Raw genomic sequence first — 17,854 nt, forward strand, 5'->3', positions numbered from 1 at the left:
CTATCCCAGAGAATGGTCTAATCCCTATAAGATTAAGGTTTAGTGCCTAATCTCGATTGGGAATCAGGAAGAGATGTATATGTAATCTCCCACTGAAGCTGCTTTGTTGAGTTCTGACATGTATGTTTTTGCAGGTCACTCAAGGGCCTCACAGCAGTTGATGGCAGTGTAGGCAGTTACAGTACTATTTCTGGGTAATTCCACACCTCGCCTGAATTTTCCACCATTACTACCATTCTTGTGTTGATTGTAAAGACATTATCAAAGGCAGTCTCCTCGCCTTTCATTAACATAGGGACCTTACTAGGTTGGCTGAAAGGCATAGAGAACCTGGCAGTGAGCTGATGGTTCAGGAGATAACTAAATTTCAATACAGACAGCTGGAAAAGTTGGCAGACATTGGGAGGGCAGGCTCCATGGACGGGGGTAGGGATGGGAGTGAGGCTGTGCTCCAAGCAACAAGACAGTAGATGAGGGAGCAGGATAGAGAATCCATCCCTCCCCCAAAACACTGTTTACTCCCTTCTTTCTCTGACTCCTTTCTCCCTTCTCTGACATACTTCCTCTCATTTGCTAGAATGAAAGGAGGTTATGTGGCTGAAAGGACATTGGCTTGGAGTTAATAGAAACCTGAGTTCCAAACCCACCATGCGACAATAAGCAAGCCAATTAAACTCAGCCTCAGTAAAAATGAGGATAAAAATGCCTCTTTCCCAGGGCTGTTGTGAGGACCCAGTGAGACATGCAAACTGTAGTGTGCTCACTCAAGTATCCGTCATTATTTATGGTTAGTGCTGTGCTATATGCTTGAAGTAAATGAGGATGGTAAATGAGAACTGTAGAGCCTTGTTACAGGATTTTGTTCCCTTAAAATAATATCCTAGTATGTAGATCTTAGAGATTATCCAATCCAACCCCATATTAGAGATGAGAAAACCAGAGTCAGGAGGAGAAGGGACTTGCCCAAAGTCACACACAAGCTGATACTGGGACTCAGGTTCCCAGATGCAGTGTTCTGTCCATTATGTCATGCTTCTCCCTCATCCATCACAATACCAGTCCTTTTCCAGCTATCCCCTTGGATAGAAAAGGCAAAGTTCACCTTTGCTCTGGAGCTCAAGTTATTCATCCAACTAAAATTTAGTCCATGGTGAGTATGGAAGCTGTAGATTAATGTGACGGGGTGGGGGGGGGGAGGTGGGGCGGTGGGTTGGTGCTTATGCATTAGGGCTTATTAGGAACCACCCCTCTCTGGCTCATAACTTTTGTGAGATAGGAGCCCAATCTAGCCCAAGTGGTCCTGTTCCTTTTAGCTATAAGACAAGTAGAACCGGGCTGAAAAATCACAAGAAGGCAACTCCTCATGTCCCTGATGATTGCGAGCCCACAAGGCATCTATGCCCAGACTATGTCTCTAAGAGTAGAGGTGGTACTCCAAAAGGACCAGGGAGAATTGGTCCTTGACATTATCCACTTGAGGGCCTCCCAGGGTAGCAGCACTGAATTTACATGTCTCTTTGATATACAGAGTCATAGATGGAGAGACTAGGACTCAGTGAGTGCTCAGTTGTCAGCCCCATCCACAAACTGCTTATGATCAAACAAGGAACTCTTCCCCTCCTTTGTCTTTTTTTTTTTTGAGGGGGGAAGGCAGGACAATTGGGGTTAAGTGACTTGCCCAAGGTCACACAGCTAGTACATGTGTCAAGTGTCTGAGGCCATATTTGAACTCAGGTCCTCCTGACTCCAGGGCTGGGACTCTACTCACTGCACCATCTAGCTGCCCCTCTCCCCTCCTTTGGATTTACTTCCCTCCACCCTTCCCCATTCACCCCTGCTTTGGTCCCAGCACAGTTCTCTTGTGCTTGTTTTCCTGGGTTACTGCTGCCAACCCTGTATGGGCCAGTTCTGCATCAGGAAGGAGCTGGGAAGACAGAGAAAACTGCAGTGTGGGCTGTGAGGTTGCAGAGTTCTTTTTTGTAGACATGTGGTGTCCCTAATGGCTGGCTGAGACTAGTTTCTCAGAATATTGGAGCTGGAAGGTACTTCGGAACTTACCTCATTTCTACAGGTTAGGAAACTGAGGTCCAGAGAGCAAGTGAAATGCTTAAAGGTCACAGTGAATTGCTGGCACAGCTGACACTCAGAACCTAAGAGTCCTAAAGTTCTGACCCTGGGGGCTCTTTCCTTGGCCACAATTACAGATTCCCTTTCCTGGGGAGTCGCCCAGCTTGGCACCCTCTCTGAGCTCAGCTAGAATAGAGCAAAAGCAGGAAGGAGGGAAAGGGCTGAAGAGGGTTTTTTGTGGAGGTTGGGATGGGATAGAAGACACACCAAGGAAACCACCCCCAGCCCTTTGTCTGGTCACAATCCTGGCCACATTCACAGATAGAACCCTCTCAGAGGGGTTTCCAGCATCTTGTGGTCAATGTACAATCCACAGCTAAGGCCTGTCCTCATTCAGCTAATCTGAAGAGACTCCTGTTTCAAAATTCTTAGAGAATGTGTTTAAGTTAATGGCAGCTGTCCTCATTGATGATTTGTTGGGTTCAATACTTCATGGTTTCATATGCTTGAAAGTCCTAATGGGGCAGCAGTCATCAATTAAGTGTCAGCACAGGGCCAATCTGCCAATATTGTGGATTTAAGCTAGCTGATAGGTCTTAACCCTGTTCGTGTTTATCTGTATGATCTATACATGTATCGAGGATTTCCTTGATTAAATATGAGGAGGGAACAGGAAGGCTTTCAGACATAATTTTCTGTAATAGGTCACATCTTCATAGTAGTACAACTGACTGAAAGGTGAAGAAGATACAAGATTCTAATGTGTTTCTTGTTATCAAAAAGCATTTTTGACTAAGTCATTTTCCAATAGGTAAGTGGTCTAAAGAGGCTAAATTAAAAAGAAATCGTAAACCATCAACAGCCATATGAAAAGTTACTTCAAAATCACAAATCAAGGGAAATACAAATTAAAACAATTTGGAGGGAGGTTTCGCCTCCCGTGCAGCTTGCTGGCAAAGATGACAAAGGTGACAGAAGACCAATAGTCCATGTTGTAGGCCCCTCAAGAAGATCGAATAAAACGTTGTTGGTGGAGCTGTGAGTTGGTCTAATGGGCCTGGAAAATAGGCTGTGTGAGAAAAGTGACTACATGACCTACCCTTGAACTCATTCTTGCTCCATAGGAAACACTGGTGATGAGGGATGTAGAGAAAGATGGCAAAGTTTATCAAATGAAGCGATACTGTTTGAAATAAGCAGAAGCAGGGAAATGGCACACAGTAATGACTACAATAATGTAAATGAAAATATTCAAATGAAACTCAATTCTGAGGAACTGTGATGATTCCATCTTAGCTCAAGACAAGAAGCCCCTCACACTTGCAGTAAAACAACAAGGGATTAGAAGCTGGGTATTGTACATACATGGTTCCACAAGATCACCACCTTGGTTTTGCTTAGCTGCTTTTCTTTGTTTTAAGGGGTGATTGTGGTATATCTAGAAATGACTGTGATGTAAAAACAAAGCATCAATAAAACAATATTTTTTAAAGTCTGACTCTAGAACAAAATGTAGCCTTCAAGGGTCTCCTCAGAAAGGTATCCTTTGTGCATATGTTAAGGATGATACCAGCTAGGCATGTTGACACGTGTCACGCTTGTTCCTGGGGAGGCTGAGGCTGATGGATCTCGAACTCGGGAGTTCTGAGCTGCAGCAGACTAAGTCTATCAGGTATCCTAACTAAATTTAGCACTTATATGGTGAGTTCCCTGGCATCAGGGGTCCACTACATTGTCCAAGGAGCAGTAAACCCAACCTAGGTCAGAAATAGAGGAGGTCAAATCCCATCCATTCTTCCCTCTCTAGCCTCTTCCCCCTCCCCCAAAGGGATGCCAAGATTCCTTGATAGATGGAACAACAGATAACTTTGACTACCCTCTGATTATTACTATCAAAGAGAAGATAAAACACAGATGTGTGCTCTCCAAAGATCTCTGATGCTCTCAGAAAAGATACCTAGCACAGATGGAAGAGAGAGCATAGTGTGTGGGAGAGAGAGTGTAGAAAGAATGTGGAATTGGAGTCAGGTGAAATCTAGCTTTCAATCTCATCTCTGACTCTTACCGCCTGTGTAACCATGGGCTAATCACTGAACTCTTCTGACCCCCGTCTGTGATATCTGGTGTATATACCTCACAGGGATCTTGTGAGGAAGATACCAAATGATGGGAATAAAGAAAATCGCAAATTTTAAAAGCATTATATAAAGAGATCTCAGCTATAATGATGATGATTTCCTATAGAGCAATCCACTATTAGCAAATATTTGTGAAGTCACTTTGCTAGGTGATGGAGATATACAAGTGAAAAAAAAAGGAAACTATCCCTACTGTTGAGGAACTTACTATGTTCTAATGAGAGGGACCACAAGAAAACATAAATATGTACAGCATAAATGCAATTGAATGAAACATATAGGAAGTAGTTAAATATAAGGGATTTTGAAAGAGAGAAAACTAGTTGGGATCAAGAAAGGCTTCAAGTAGAAGACAATACTTGAGCTGCATCTTAAAGGAAGAGTTCTCTATGAAGCCTGGGGGTGGGAGGAAGGCATTCTAGGCATGAGGGAAGGCCATTGCAAAGGCACGAAGACAGATGGAGTATTATGTGTGAAGAACAGGGAGAAGGTCACGTTGTAGAGTGTGGGAGGGAAAGTAATATCCAATGAACCTGGAAACATAGTTGGGGCCAGAGGGGTTGAGTATTTTCCCCCAAGATCCCAATGTGCAATAAGAAGCCACTGGAGTTTAATGAGCATATGTGTGGGAGTGACATGGTGAGATCCACAGTCAAGGAAAGTTCCTTTAGCAGCTTTGAGGGACCCAGTGGAACGGTGAGAGGCCAAACAATAAGCTCAGTTAGGAGGCTGTTGCAATAATCTAAGCAAGAGGTAATGGGGGCCTGAACTAAGGTGGTAACTGTGAGTGGAAAGAAGGGGGAGGATGTGAGAGATTTTCGTGGGGATGAAAACAGCAAGATTTAACAACTGATTGGATGTGTGGAGTGAGGGAAAGCAGGGGGAAGTCTGAGATAATGCTGTGGTTTTCAAACTTAAAGAGACTGAAAGGATGGCGGTGCATTTGACAGAAATAGGGAAATTGAGAAGGGAGGCAGAGAATAAAGATGATGAGCTTTGTTTTGGACATAAGGGGTTTAGGATGACTCTAGGACATGCAGTTTGAAATGGTTGATAGGCAGTTGGTGATGTGGGGCTCAGGGAGAAATAGGGCTGGATATATACATCTAAGAGTCATATGCTTAGGGATGTTAGTTAAACTCATGAAAGCTGATGAGGTTACTGAGAGAGTGTATAAAGGGAGAAGAGAAGAGGGCCCAAGACAGAACCATGAGGAATACCGACAATTTGGTATTTTATGGATGATGAGTCAGTAGAGGAAACTAAGAAGGAATGATTAGACAGGAAAGAGAACTAGGAAAGAATAATGCCTTGAAAATCTAGAGTACCCAGGAGAAGAGGGTGATTACCAGTGTCAAATGTAGCAGATAGGTCAAGAAGGATAAAGACTGAGACAAGACCATGAGATTTGGTAATTGAGAGATTATTGGTAACTTCAGAGAGAGTGATTTCCCTTGAGTGATAAGGTTGGAAGCCAAATTGCAAAGGACTGAGAAATGAGAGGGGCAGAAATGGAGGCAGCAGTTGTGGACAGATTTTTTTTAAAAAGGAATTTGGCTAAGAGGGAGGAGAAATTACAGACTGATAGATTAAGGAGATGGTAGGGTCTAGTGAAGGTTTCTTTTTTCTTTAAGGATAGAAGAGATTTGGGTTTGTTTGGAAGCAATACAGGAGGAATCAGTGATAGGGAGGGGTTGAAGGCTCAACAGAAGTCTTCTAGAGAAGACCAGAGGCGATGGGATCAAATACACATGTAATTTCTGTTACGAATATTATAGACACATAGGAATAAATGGACCTTTCCTTCATATAGTAAATAATATTTATTTAAAACCAAGAGCAAACAGGTATTGGAGAAAAATTAAGATCTTTCCAATAAAATCAGGGACAAACAAGGATGCCCACTATCACCACTATTATTTAGCATAGTACTAGAAATGCTAGCTATAGTGATATATCGAGATAGAGAATTTTAGGGAATAGGTAGAGGTAAAGAAGGATGGGAATTATCGCTTTTTTGTGGATGGTATGGTTTATTTTGGAAAACACCAGTCAACTCAAAATTGAAACAAATTCAGCAAGTTGTAGGACATAAAATAAATCCATACAAATCAGCATTACTGTATATTGCCAAAAATGAAGCAAAGTAAAGCAAAACAACCTCAGCTAGAAAAAGAGCTAGAAAAAGAAATTCCATTCAAAATAACTATAGAAGCTATAAAATATTTACAAGTCTATCTACCAAGACACTCATAAGACCTATATGAATCTAATTATAAAACATTGTTTACAGAAATACATCTAAATTAACTGAAGAAATGTTTGTTGATCATGGGTAGGCCAATCCGATCTAATAAAAATGATAAAACTACCTTAACTGACTTAGTGTCATACCAATCAACCGAAAGATTTATAGAGCTAGAAAAAAATTCATATGGAGGAACAAAAGATCAAGACTTGTAATGGTAATAATGAAAAAAAAAGTGCAAAAGAAGGCAGTCTATCAGCACCAGAACTCCAACTAGTACAAAGCAGCAATCATTGAAAAACATGACACTGCTTAAAAAAATAGATGGATCATTGGACCAGATTAGATACAAAACTGAAGCAACGGTAGCATAGTGTCAATGGCCAACAGACCCCAATTATTGGGGAAGGACCCACTCTTTGATAGAAACTTGTGAAAAACTGGAAAGCAGTCTGTCGGAAAGGTACAAATTAATATGTCACATAATATACTGAGATAAGCTTCAAATTATACATTTAGACATAGAAGTTAACATCGTAAGCAAATTATGAGTGCAAGAAAGACATTACCTTTCAGAAGAATTTATGACCAAACAAGGAACAGAGAATCACAGAAGTTAAAATAGACAATTATGAGTTGAAGTTAAAAACTTTTACTATAAGCAAATCTAATAAAATTAGGAGAACAACAGGTACTTGGGGGGGGGGGAAAGAGAGAGAGAGAGAGAGAGAGAGAGAGAGAGAGAGAGAGAGAGAGAGAGAGAGAGAGAGAGAGTATCTGCAGCAAGTTTCTCTGATAAAGTTTTCATTTCCAAGATATATAAGAAACTGATTGAAATCTATAAGACTAAGGGCCATTCCTCAGCTGATAAATGGTTAAAAAAGATGACCATACTGTTTTCAGAGAAAGAATTCTAAGCTATCAATAGCTATTTGAAAAAAAAATTCCCAACCACTAACAATTAAAGAAATGAAAATTAAGTCTGCTCTGAGGTTCCACATCATGCCTGTCATAAAAGCTAGCATTTATATAGTACTTTAAGGTTTGCAAAATGCTTTACATATGTCATCTCATATTTGAGGGACTTGTAGGAATCCAACTAGGATTTAGTTCAGCAAGGAGTTAGTTCTATAGATGTAGAGCTTGAGAGAGAGTTGGTTCAGACTTGGGGAGAGTTTTTGTAATCCTCTGCATAGAGCTGGTAGCAGAAGTTGATTCAGTGGATAAGATAACCATGTAATAGAGTGTAGAGTGAGGCTGAGGGTCGAGAGGGAACAGAAAGGGCTGACAATTGTCTCCACCTGCCTAGAAGACCTGACAGTGTGACTCTTCATGTTTCTGATCCTTTCTCCATAGGGCTCTTGTATCCTATCCCTTCAGAGGTCTGCTCTGCTATGTAGTGGTGGGAGATGATAGGTAGTGGTGGTGTTGAAGATTATAATCCTCCATTAAAGTCCTGCCCAATGCCTCATTGTAGCATAGGAGTGACCCTTGAAGGTCATATCAGCAAAATGCTTGCAAGTTCTGCCAAGCTGGAAAAACTTCAAGAATGAGCCCAGTGACACACTAGGACTAAGCTAGCTAAGTTCACAGAGGCTAGGCTGGCCCCACAACAGAGAGTTTCAATCACAGCAACTGCAAAGACCATCTACTAAGGCATGGAGGGGTTGCAATCTGCATCTGTGGAGGTATTATTCACACTGATGAAATCACGGATCCTTGAGGTACTGAAATAATGCCATATTGATATTGCATATTAAAGGCTACAAAATGCCTCCCTCAAACCTGATGAGTTGGACAGTAGCCTAACCCCCATTTTACATATGAGGAAAATGGAGACTCAGAGAACTGACTGGTGATACACTATGTTAGCTATCATGCTAAACTCCCTCTACCTGTAGTTAGCCTTAACACAGCAAAAGTACCTACTTTTTAAGGAGGGCCGTAATGGCCCTAAACATTCTCAGGTTTGGAAGAAGGGAAGCCAGGGCTACTCTGGGGACCCTGCTTAGTTCATAGTCAGGAAAAGGTAGTGGGGTTTTTGTCTCTGCTATTCAGTGGGTCACGATGAATCAGGCAAGAAACCAATTGGAGAAGGGAGAACCTTCTAGTTTTTTTCTTTGCCCTTCTAACTGAGGCTCCTTGCCAGGCTCTCCTAAGTCTGTGCCAAAGACAAAAATGACTAGATTCAGAAGGGGAGCACTGAGTGACAGTGCCAGGCCAGACCCTTTTAAGGGAGGTTTCCGGGGGTCAGTCAGCTGGTACTTCCAAGGGCCTAGGGGGTTCAACATCCACCCTCACTGCTCCTCCCCTATGCAGTGAAAATGATTTTTATAATCAACAGACAAAATGCTCCTGACTTTCTCTGGGAGGTAGGCAAAGTGGATATTTATATCCTGAGGATAATAGAATGGTAATTCTTTTCTGCAGAAGAGATTTGAGTTTCATTTTCCACATTTCTGAAATCTGAAGTGGTGTCTGGAGCAGCTGGAAGACCCTTGATTGACAAATGGAAAAAGAGACATGGGGCCCTGTAAGGAGGAGGGGCCCTGTAAGGAGGAGGTACCCTATCCCTGGCATCCAATCCTACCCTGGACCAGCTTCCATTCCTCCTGGAGCAGTGGCCCAAACCTATCCCACCTTCCCCAGGTGCTCAAACTCATTCCTAGACCTGACTTATACCTGCCCCTACATTTTCCATTACGAACCTCCTAGAATTGCCTGATTGGGCCCTTACCTAGTGAAATCAAGGCCACCAGGAGGGCAAAAAAGTGCTTAGATATCCCTTCCTCAAGGCAGGGGGATTCTTCAGAGTCTAGGGGAGCTAGGGATCCTGGGAGAGACAGAATCACAATAAAAGGAGAAAGAGCTTCCCAGGTCTGAGGGGCATGGAGAACCAATAATTAGCAATGGTCCCATCCTTTTCCCACTCTCATGGGACATAGATGACTATTTTCTGAATATGGCTTTTTGTCTCACTAGTCTGGTAATTCTTAAACTGTGAACTTTTTAAAAAATGGATATTTAATAATTACATTTCAATAGAATTGATTTCTTTGGTAATCCTCTATATTTTATTTTATACATTTAAAAGTATTATACCAAGAAAGTGGCCCGTAGGCTTCTCTAAAATGTCAGAGGGGTCCGTGACACAGAAATGGTTAAGAAACTGCACTAGACTGTATTTATCCTTCTTGAAGTCAGGGTTTACTATATCATTTATCTCGATTTCTCACAATGTCCTATACACTGTAGGCATGCAGCTCATTGAAAAGAGGGGTGCTCTCAGGAATTGTGGGGATGGAGAAATGAGATATTTCCCACCCCCCATCCCCTCCTTACCCCAACCTCAGGCTCTCCAGCATAGCCATGGACTGTACTGGCCTTGGCCCAGAACCCCAACTCCTGGGAAGGGGCCAACTGGAAAAGGGAGAACCTTCTAGTTCTTTTTTGCCCCACTTGCCAAGGCTCCTTGCCAGGCTCTCCTGAGTATGCATGAAAGACAAAGGTGATTGGGGCTCAGAGAGGGAGCCAGTCCAGAACCTGTAAATGTGTCCCTTCATGCATCCTGTCCACAAAGGGCTGTTTAAGCCTACACTGTGAGATTAAGTGGGCAAAGGTAAGTTTGGGTCCATCCATCCGTGGTATATCCATGGTGCAAAGAGAATTCAATTTGAATTTAGAGGACCTGGATTTGAATTCTCATGTTTTTATCTGTGTGACCTTAGGCAGGTCACAACTGCTTTAATGTTTAGTTAATATCCTGAAAATGAGAGAACTTAACTAAATCATCACAGATCTAGAGTTGCTAGGGACCTCAGGGGCCATGACCTTCTTATTTTATAGATAAGGAAAATAAGACCTAAATAAAAGAGGTTAGATGATTCATTCAAGGTCATGCGGGTAATACTCAACAAAGTCAGCATTTGAACTCAGGGCACTTGGGGCTAAAGGTAGGGCGCTTTTCAGTATACCATGCTGCCTCTTCATTTCTAATGTCTCTTCCAGCTTTAGAATCCATGGTCTCCTGTAGCCTCAGGCTTCCTAATGGGTATTTTATAGCTTCCATTCAAGGTAACTTAATCCCGGGACTGACCTACCTTACTTCCTCTCCCCAGCAGAATGGGTCTACCTGCACGTAGGGAAAACAGAGAACTGATTTTCTTGTTTCTATTTTCCCACTGGTCTTATTTTGCTTTGAATCTCGTGGCAGCCCTTGCTATCAAGAGCTGATTGCTATCCTGAACAGATCCGTTATGTGATGTAAGAGAGTGGAAGGGATGAGAGCCACACTGAGTATGGGTTTTGTAGAAACAATAGAATTCTAGGACTTACTCCTTTTTGATGTGCCTGATGACACTTGTACCCCTTTCTCTGGGGGGATCTCAAGAGCATTAGCTCAATATTCTAATTCTGCCACCAACTATGTGGATAAATGATTTAACCTCTCTGACTCTCTTTCCCCCAACTATCAGAGGTAGATGTTATTTATGACTTTGGATGATGGAAACTAGATGGATTGTACATCTCACTTAGAGTCACGGTCCAATAGTTTCACTTAAAAGAATCACTTGGGAGGTGACCTGGGGTGGCCAGCTGGCTAGAAGACAGTCACTGGGTCTTTCAGGGCACCAACCAGCAGAATCTATGCTTCTTGGTGGGCTTTCTTCGAACAGGGTAAACTGAAGAACGTTTTAATCAAAACTCTTAGCTATGGCTGCAAAGAATGTTACCTGGCTAAGACGTGGTGGCAGGTGGGAAGAGGGGTTGGAATTGTTGCCAAAATGTGCCCGGATTTGACGGTTCGTGTGATATCCTGACTGCCACCTCCTCCTCCAGCATCCCTGGGGTCACTTCTGGATTCTAGCTCTGCTGACTCCAAGGAGTTAGGTTTTATTAGAAGTCCTGCGAGTCCTCTCCCAGCCTGTTTCTGCTTTTCTGTCTTCTACTCTGAAAACACAGGTACATCTTTTTCTTAATAACCCTGAGAGATGGGTACTATCACTAATTGCATGTTACAGATCAGGAAACTGACTTGCCCAGGATCACACAGCTAGCAAATGTCTGCTGCTGGATTTGAACTCACATCTTCCTGCCTGCAGGCCCAGTATTCTATTCACTTTACCAGCTCACTGCCTAGAAAATGGCACATTTCCAGGGAGCCACATATCTGCTGGCTTCTGCTTGCCCTGCCCATTCTGAGGATGAAGTTCCTGGCTTTCTTGTCCCTTTCTGTTTCTTTTTCTGAGTACAAGTCAGAGACTTATGAGCCTTAGAATGAACACTTCCAAACTTGGGGATAGCTCAGGGGCAATCTTGAGTTCAAGAGTTCCCAAGTTTGAGAATGCCCGACTTTAAGGGTTGGGCACTGGCTTCCTAGAGATTGCCTTCACAGCATGCAATTTGGAGGAGAAACTCTGTCCTGCAGCTGAAGCAATAAAACCATGCTGTGGTGGGGCAGGAGATCTGGGCCTTGACAAACCTCCAATATATAGCTATGGGTTGCTTGGATGATACAGGTCTGAGGTGAAAGGGAAATGTTTTTTCAGTAGTCACACAAAGGGCTTTTATCTGCTAGGAAAGTCTAATGCATGTAATAGGCTCTTTGAGTATTTTATGTTTTAGTATGTAAGCACTTTGCACCTTACACATCTCTTGTGATAGAGGAAACAAAAAGTTCCCCACCGTGTATGTCTTTTTTTGGAGGGGACATTGCTACCCACATTTGAGGAGACCTAGACAATTATTTTTTGTATGTGGTCATGATCACCAGTAACATACAGGACAGGGTCATTCATTCATCTAATAAATATTTCCTGAGTGTCTACTGTATACTGTGAGAGCTCTGGTCCTAGGCGTGTGTGTGTGTGTGTGTGTGTGTGTGTGTGTGTGTGTATGTGTGTGTGTGTGTGTGTGTGTGTGTGTGTGTGTGTGTGTGTGTGTGTGTGTGTAGAAATAAAAAGCTTCTCATACCTGATACCCATCTTGAACATAGAGTATCTTTGTGGGAGGGGACCCTGCTACCTACATTTGGAGAAACCTAGACATGAGCTGTTTCTAAACTTTGCTTTAGAAATTTCTCTGAAGTTTAATTCTGGGTGAGCATAAGGCAAGGAGAAAATGGCCCCTCTGGGATCAGATCTTGAAAACCTAACCTGATCCATGTGGGCCTGGAGACCTTATAGGGCCCCTAGGGTTACTACAAATGACATTTTAATAAGTATATAAGAAGAGTATGAGGTTATACACGGGAGAAAATCAAGGAAGGGCATGAAAGAGATGGCAGTTGAATTGGGCCTTGAAAAATAGGTAGGATGTTAATAGGGAGAAATGGGAAGATTCCAGGCATAGGGAGCAACATAAACAGGGACTTGGAGACAGGAAAATGTGAGGGCATGTTCCAATTTGGCTGCTGGGAAAAGTCCAATTCAGAGAGCTTTTGACTATGCAACAATCCCTCAGTATTTGCTGTAGGAATACATGAACAAAGAATTCAACTCTGAGCTCAAGAGGTAGCTCTTGGGATGTTTACTATAGGAGCAAATAGGCAATAAAAAATGCCCTTGAATGAGGCTGTGGCAGATTAAAAAGGTGTCTTCTAAAAAACAGAAAGATTACCCAAGCAAGGCAGGCCAGACAGGGCACCGCAGGCAGGTCAGGTGCAAACCAGAGATTGAGGAGACCCCAAAAGAATTTGCAGATTAATTTACCAGGGACACCAAAGATAATAATAAGACGTTCTTTAAATCCATCAAATGGAAGAAACCAGCAAGAGGATCAGCGAAACTACACAAGGTATATGCAGTAATAGGGAAAAAATACAGCCTAAATGGATACTTTGCCTTGATTTAACTGTAGAAAATTCCTGCCATCTTCTGGAGCAAAGCAGTCAAAGGCATTAGAACAACTTTTACAATTCTAGGATGTTTTTCACCTAATCTGCACACTGGAATCCAGGAATTGTGGAAATGTTAAAATTGGAAGGTGCTTTAAAAAATAGAATGTAAAAACAGGAAGGGACCTTTGAGGTCATCTAGTACAGACTGGGAAAGCTGAAGCCCAGGGAGGGGCTTCCCCTCTAGAGACAAAGTCAAATCCTAGCAAGTCGATAAATCCTTTGTTAAGCATTCACCATGTGTTGGGCACTGTGCTAACACTGAAGATACAAAGAAAGGTGAAAACAGACCCTGCCCTTAAGAAGCTCACAATCTAATGGGGAAACGACATGCAAATAACTTTGCACAAACAAGAGACGGGCAGGATAACTTAGAGTAGAGGCAGTCAGCTGGCTGAACTCTCCCAATATTCCTTTCCAAACAACTTCAAAATAACATGCCAGACTGGATTCTGGAGTGGCATAGCTAACAAAAAGTTTGGGTGACACATTTTTCTAGCCTAGGAGCTCAGCAGGAGAGGTCAGTGACACTGGAGTGGGGGCCGGGATGCAAGGAGCAGCAATACCCAAGGTGCAGCAGCAGCTTCAGAAGCTCTCAGTCCAGACATGGAAAGGAGACTGGAAAAATGGATACATAATGAAATAAAGGACTTTCAAGCATCCCGATGAAAAGACTAGAGTTAGAAAACTGGACATTCAAACATGTCTTAAGAGATGCATAAAAAGATAAACATGAAAGAGAAATCATAAAGGACTTAATAAGGTTAAATTAATATGAGAAAATGATACATGTATGTAACAACAATGTAACTTGCAGCTACTGTGGTTGTGTAAGACCAATAACACCAGCACACAGGAGGGCCGCTAGCACAGTTTCTTTGATCTGCTTTTCTAAGGAAAGCGAACATACATATATCATTCACTTAATTCAGGGGGAAAACTCAGTACCCTGAACTTTCAGAGAAAATACAAACAGAAATTACAAGCAGAAATTATATAAACAGAGCAAACTAACACAAATCAGCAGACAGGCTTCTAGCTATCTGTCCAAGATATTACATACATAATTACCAGAGAGAGAAGCACCAACATCTGGGTTTTTCAAAGCCGGGGGCTCCTTAACAGCTACCCAGAGTCTTGTCTGGTCAAATTGCACAACACTCTGCCAGTGAGTGAGCCCCCCCAAAAATGCTAATCTCAGAGTATATATATACTTCTTCAGAGTCAGAGTGCTTCACACCTCTTGAGGGCTTCACACCTCTCAAGGGCTTCATATCTCTTGTGACCTAATTAGTAAAAGGGTTGTGGGCCTTCCTACAAAGGCAAGACTCAATCAAAGGCACTTGATTGCCTTGGTGCTGAGAAGAATTCCAAAAGAAAACACAGTAAAAAAATCTAACTTTTCTTGCCCTTACAATCTAACTTCTAAGAACCTTATAATTTCTAGGGTAGTTAGGAGGAGTTTACATAGAAAGAGGTCACAATTATTTTGGGATGATCTCAAAAAAATGATGAGGTGAGAAAGAGGGATGCACTGGGAGAAGGGAGAAGAAGGATGAGGAAAATATCTTACATTAAAGAAGCATGTAAGAAAGAGTTTTTATAGTGGAGGGGAAATAGGAGTGGGTGGGTGAGTAGGGCTTGAATCTCACTCTTATTGGAATTGGTTTGAGGTTGAGTATAGAAATCTCTTACCTAACCGAGAAATAAGAGGGGAAAGTGATAAGAGAAAAGAGAGGGATGACAAAAAGGAGAACAGATTAAAGAAGGCAGTGGTCAGAAGCAAAACAGACTTTTGAGGAGGGACAGAGTAAGAAGAGAGACAGAGGGATAAACAGAAGAAAATAGAATGGAAGGAAAATATGTGAATGGGGTGAACTCATCCATAAAATGAGAGCAGATAGCAGGATGAACTAGAAAAAAAAGAATTCAGCAACATGTTGTTTACAAGAAACGCACTTGAAACAGACACGCAGAGTTAAAATAAGACACTGAAGCAGAATGTATTCTGCTTCAGCGAAGGTAAAAAAGGCAGGGGCAGCAATCATGATCTAAGACAAAGCAAGAGCAAAAACTGACCTAATTTTTAGGTCTAAGATAATCAAAAGAGATAAGGAAGGAAACTAGATTTTGCTAAAAGGTACTATAGACAATGAAGTAAAATAAGGTAAAATCAAGTAAAAAAAATTATGACATGTTTCTTTGATAAAGGCCTCATTTCTAGGGAAGTGAGTCAAATTTATGTAAATAAGAGCCATTCTCCAATTGATAAATGGTCAAAGGATATGAACAAGCAGTTTTCAGAAGGAATCACAGCTATCTATAATCTTATGAAAACGTGCTCTAACTCACTATTGATTGGAGAAATGCAATTCAAAACAACTTTGAGGTACCAACTCATATCTATCAGATTATCTAATATGCCAGAGAAGTAAAATGACAAATGCTGAAGGGGATGTGGAAAAATAGGGACACTGATGCATTGTTGGTAGAGTGTGAACTAGTTCAAACATTCTGGAGAACAATTTGGAACTATGCCCAAAGGGCTATAAAATTGTGCATATCCTTTGACCCATCAACACCACTACTAGCTCTGTATCCCAAAGGAAAAGGAAAAGGACCTATATATACAAAAATAGTGGAAGAGAGTTGGAAACTGAGGGGATGCCCAACAAATGAGGAATGGCTGAACGAGTTGTGGTATATGGAATACTAATGTTCTAGAGGAGATGATGAAGGTGATGGTTTCAGGAAAAACCTGGGAAGACATATATGAATTGATGCAGAGCGAAGTGATCAGAACCAGGAGATCATTGTACTTACTAACATCAATAATTTAATGATGATCAACTTGAAAGACTTAGTTACTCTGATCAATACAATGATACAAGACAATTGTGAAGGACTCATGATGAAAAATGCTATCCACCTCTAGAGAGAAAACTGATGTCCTTGGAGGGCAAATTTAAATATAATATTTTCACTTAAAGAAAAGAAGAGCTCCCTAGATAGGAGACCCCCACAAGGACAAAATCATATGGCCTGTTAAAAAAGTAAATAATTAAAGCACATGAGTCAAAAAAAGAGCAAGGCAATAGCATTAAGGAAGGGGACCTGGGAGAAGCTTCTTTCAGATGGTGGAAGTTTAGTTGAAAGAAGCTAGGGAAGCCAGGAGATAGAGATGACGAAGGAAAGAATTTTAGGCACAAGGACGAGCAAGTGAAAATAGGAGTTGGGAGATAGAGCGTCTGTCTTGTCCAAAGAAGAACAAAGAGGCCAGTGTCTCACTATTTAAGTAGTTAAGTAAGTGCCTTATAGTGACTTACATAAGGTCATCCAGTGAGTTAGTGGCATACCTGAGACTTTATCCAAAGCTTTCTGAAGGCTATTTAGGGGCTTTCCCCGTAATACTTCCTTACCCCCTCCCAAAATAGATGCATGACATAATGATAGTCTTTTCTCAGTCCTCATCCTTCTTGCCTTCTGTTGCAACAATCTGCTAGCAGCTGCTGTAGGGGTGTAAGACCCACCAACAACCAGCACACAGAAAGCTGCCAACACAGGTTCTTTTGATCTGCTTTACTGAGGAAAGCAACGTTAAGGGGTTAACAATCTTACTTTAATCCAACATACAAATATCATTCACTCAGCTCAGGGGGAAAAGCCAGCACCCTGAACTTCAGAGAAAATGCAAACAAATTACAAACATCAACAGAGAGACCTTGTCTGATTCAAATCTTAATGCATAGTTACCAGAGTTTAACAAAGTCCCAATATCCACGTTTACAAGCTGGAGGGCTCAACTACAGCTGCCCAGAGTCTCCACATCAGCACTCTTCCAAGAGTGACAGCTCTAAGCAAATAACTCTGTTCTCTCTTTTTATACAGTTTCAGATGTCATAAAATGTCATCTGAGCGACCAGAACTTAGGCTTCTAGGATTGGCTCTGGTCTTAGCAACTCCCTTTAGGACCCTGAGGGCTTCACGCCCACACAAGCTTAGCACCTAGTAGATAGGGGTTTGGGCCTGGGGTTTAGCACCTAGTAAGACTCAATCAAAGATACCCAATTTAATTGATATTACACCTTCTGCAGCATTTTACACTATTGAATACCTTCTGGCTCTTCTTGGGTTGAATATCCTTTCTGGGTCTTTGTGATTCTACTTTCTCATGGTTCTCCTTCTACCTGGCTCTCCATTCCTTTTCAGTCTCCTTTGATGGATCATCATCCATATTGTGTCTCCAACTGTAGGTATACCCCAAGACTGTCCTGGGCCTCTCTTCCTCTTCCTTCTATACTCTCTTGACAAACTCATCAGTTCTTGTGGATTTTAATTACCATCCCTATAGAAATGACTCAGATTTATATATCATGCCTCAGTTTCTCTTCTGTGTGTAAACACTGCATCACCAATAGGTAGGAACTGGACATTTCAAACCTGATGTCCCAGAAACATCGCCAAGTCAGAATGTCCAAAGCAGAATTTGCCATCTTCTCTCCCAAA

This window comes from Trichosurus vulpecula, chromosome 9, assembly GCF_011100635.1.
Source record: "Trichosurus vulpecula isolate mTriVul1 chromosome 9, mTriVul1.pri, whole genome shotgun sequence".
In the NCBI taxonomy this organism is placed as follows: Eukaryota; Metazoa; Chordata; class Mammalia; order Diprotodontia; family Phalangeridae; genus Trichosurus; species Trichosurus vulpecula.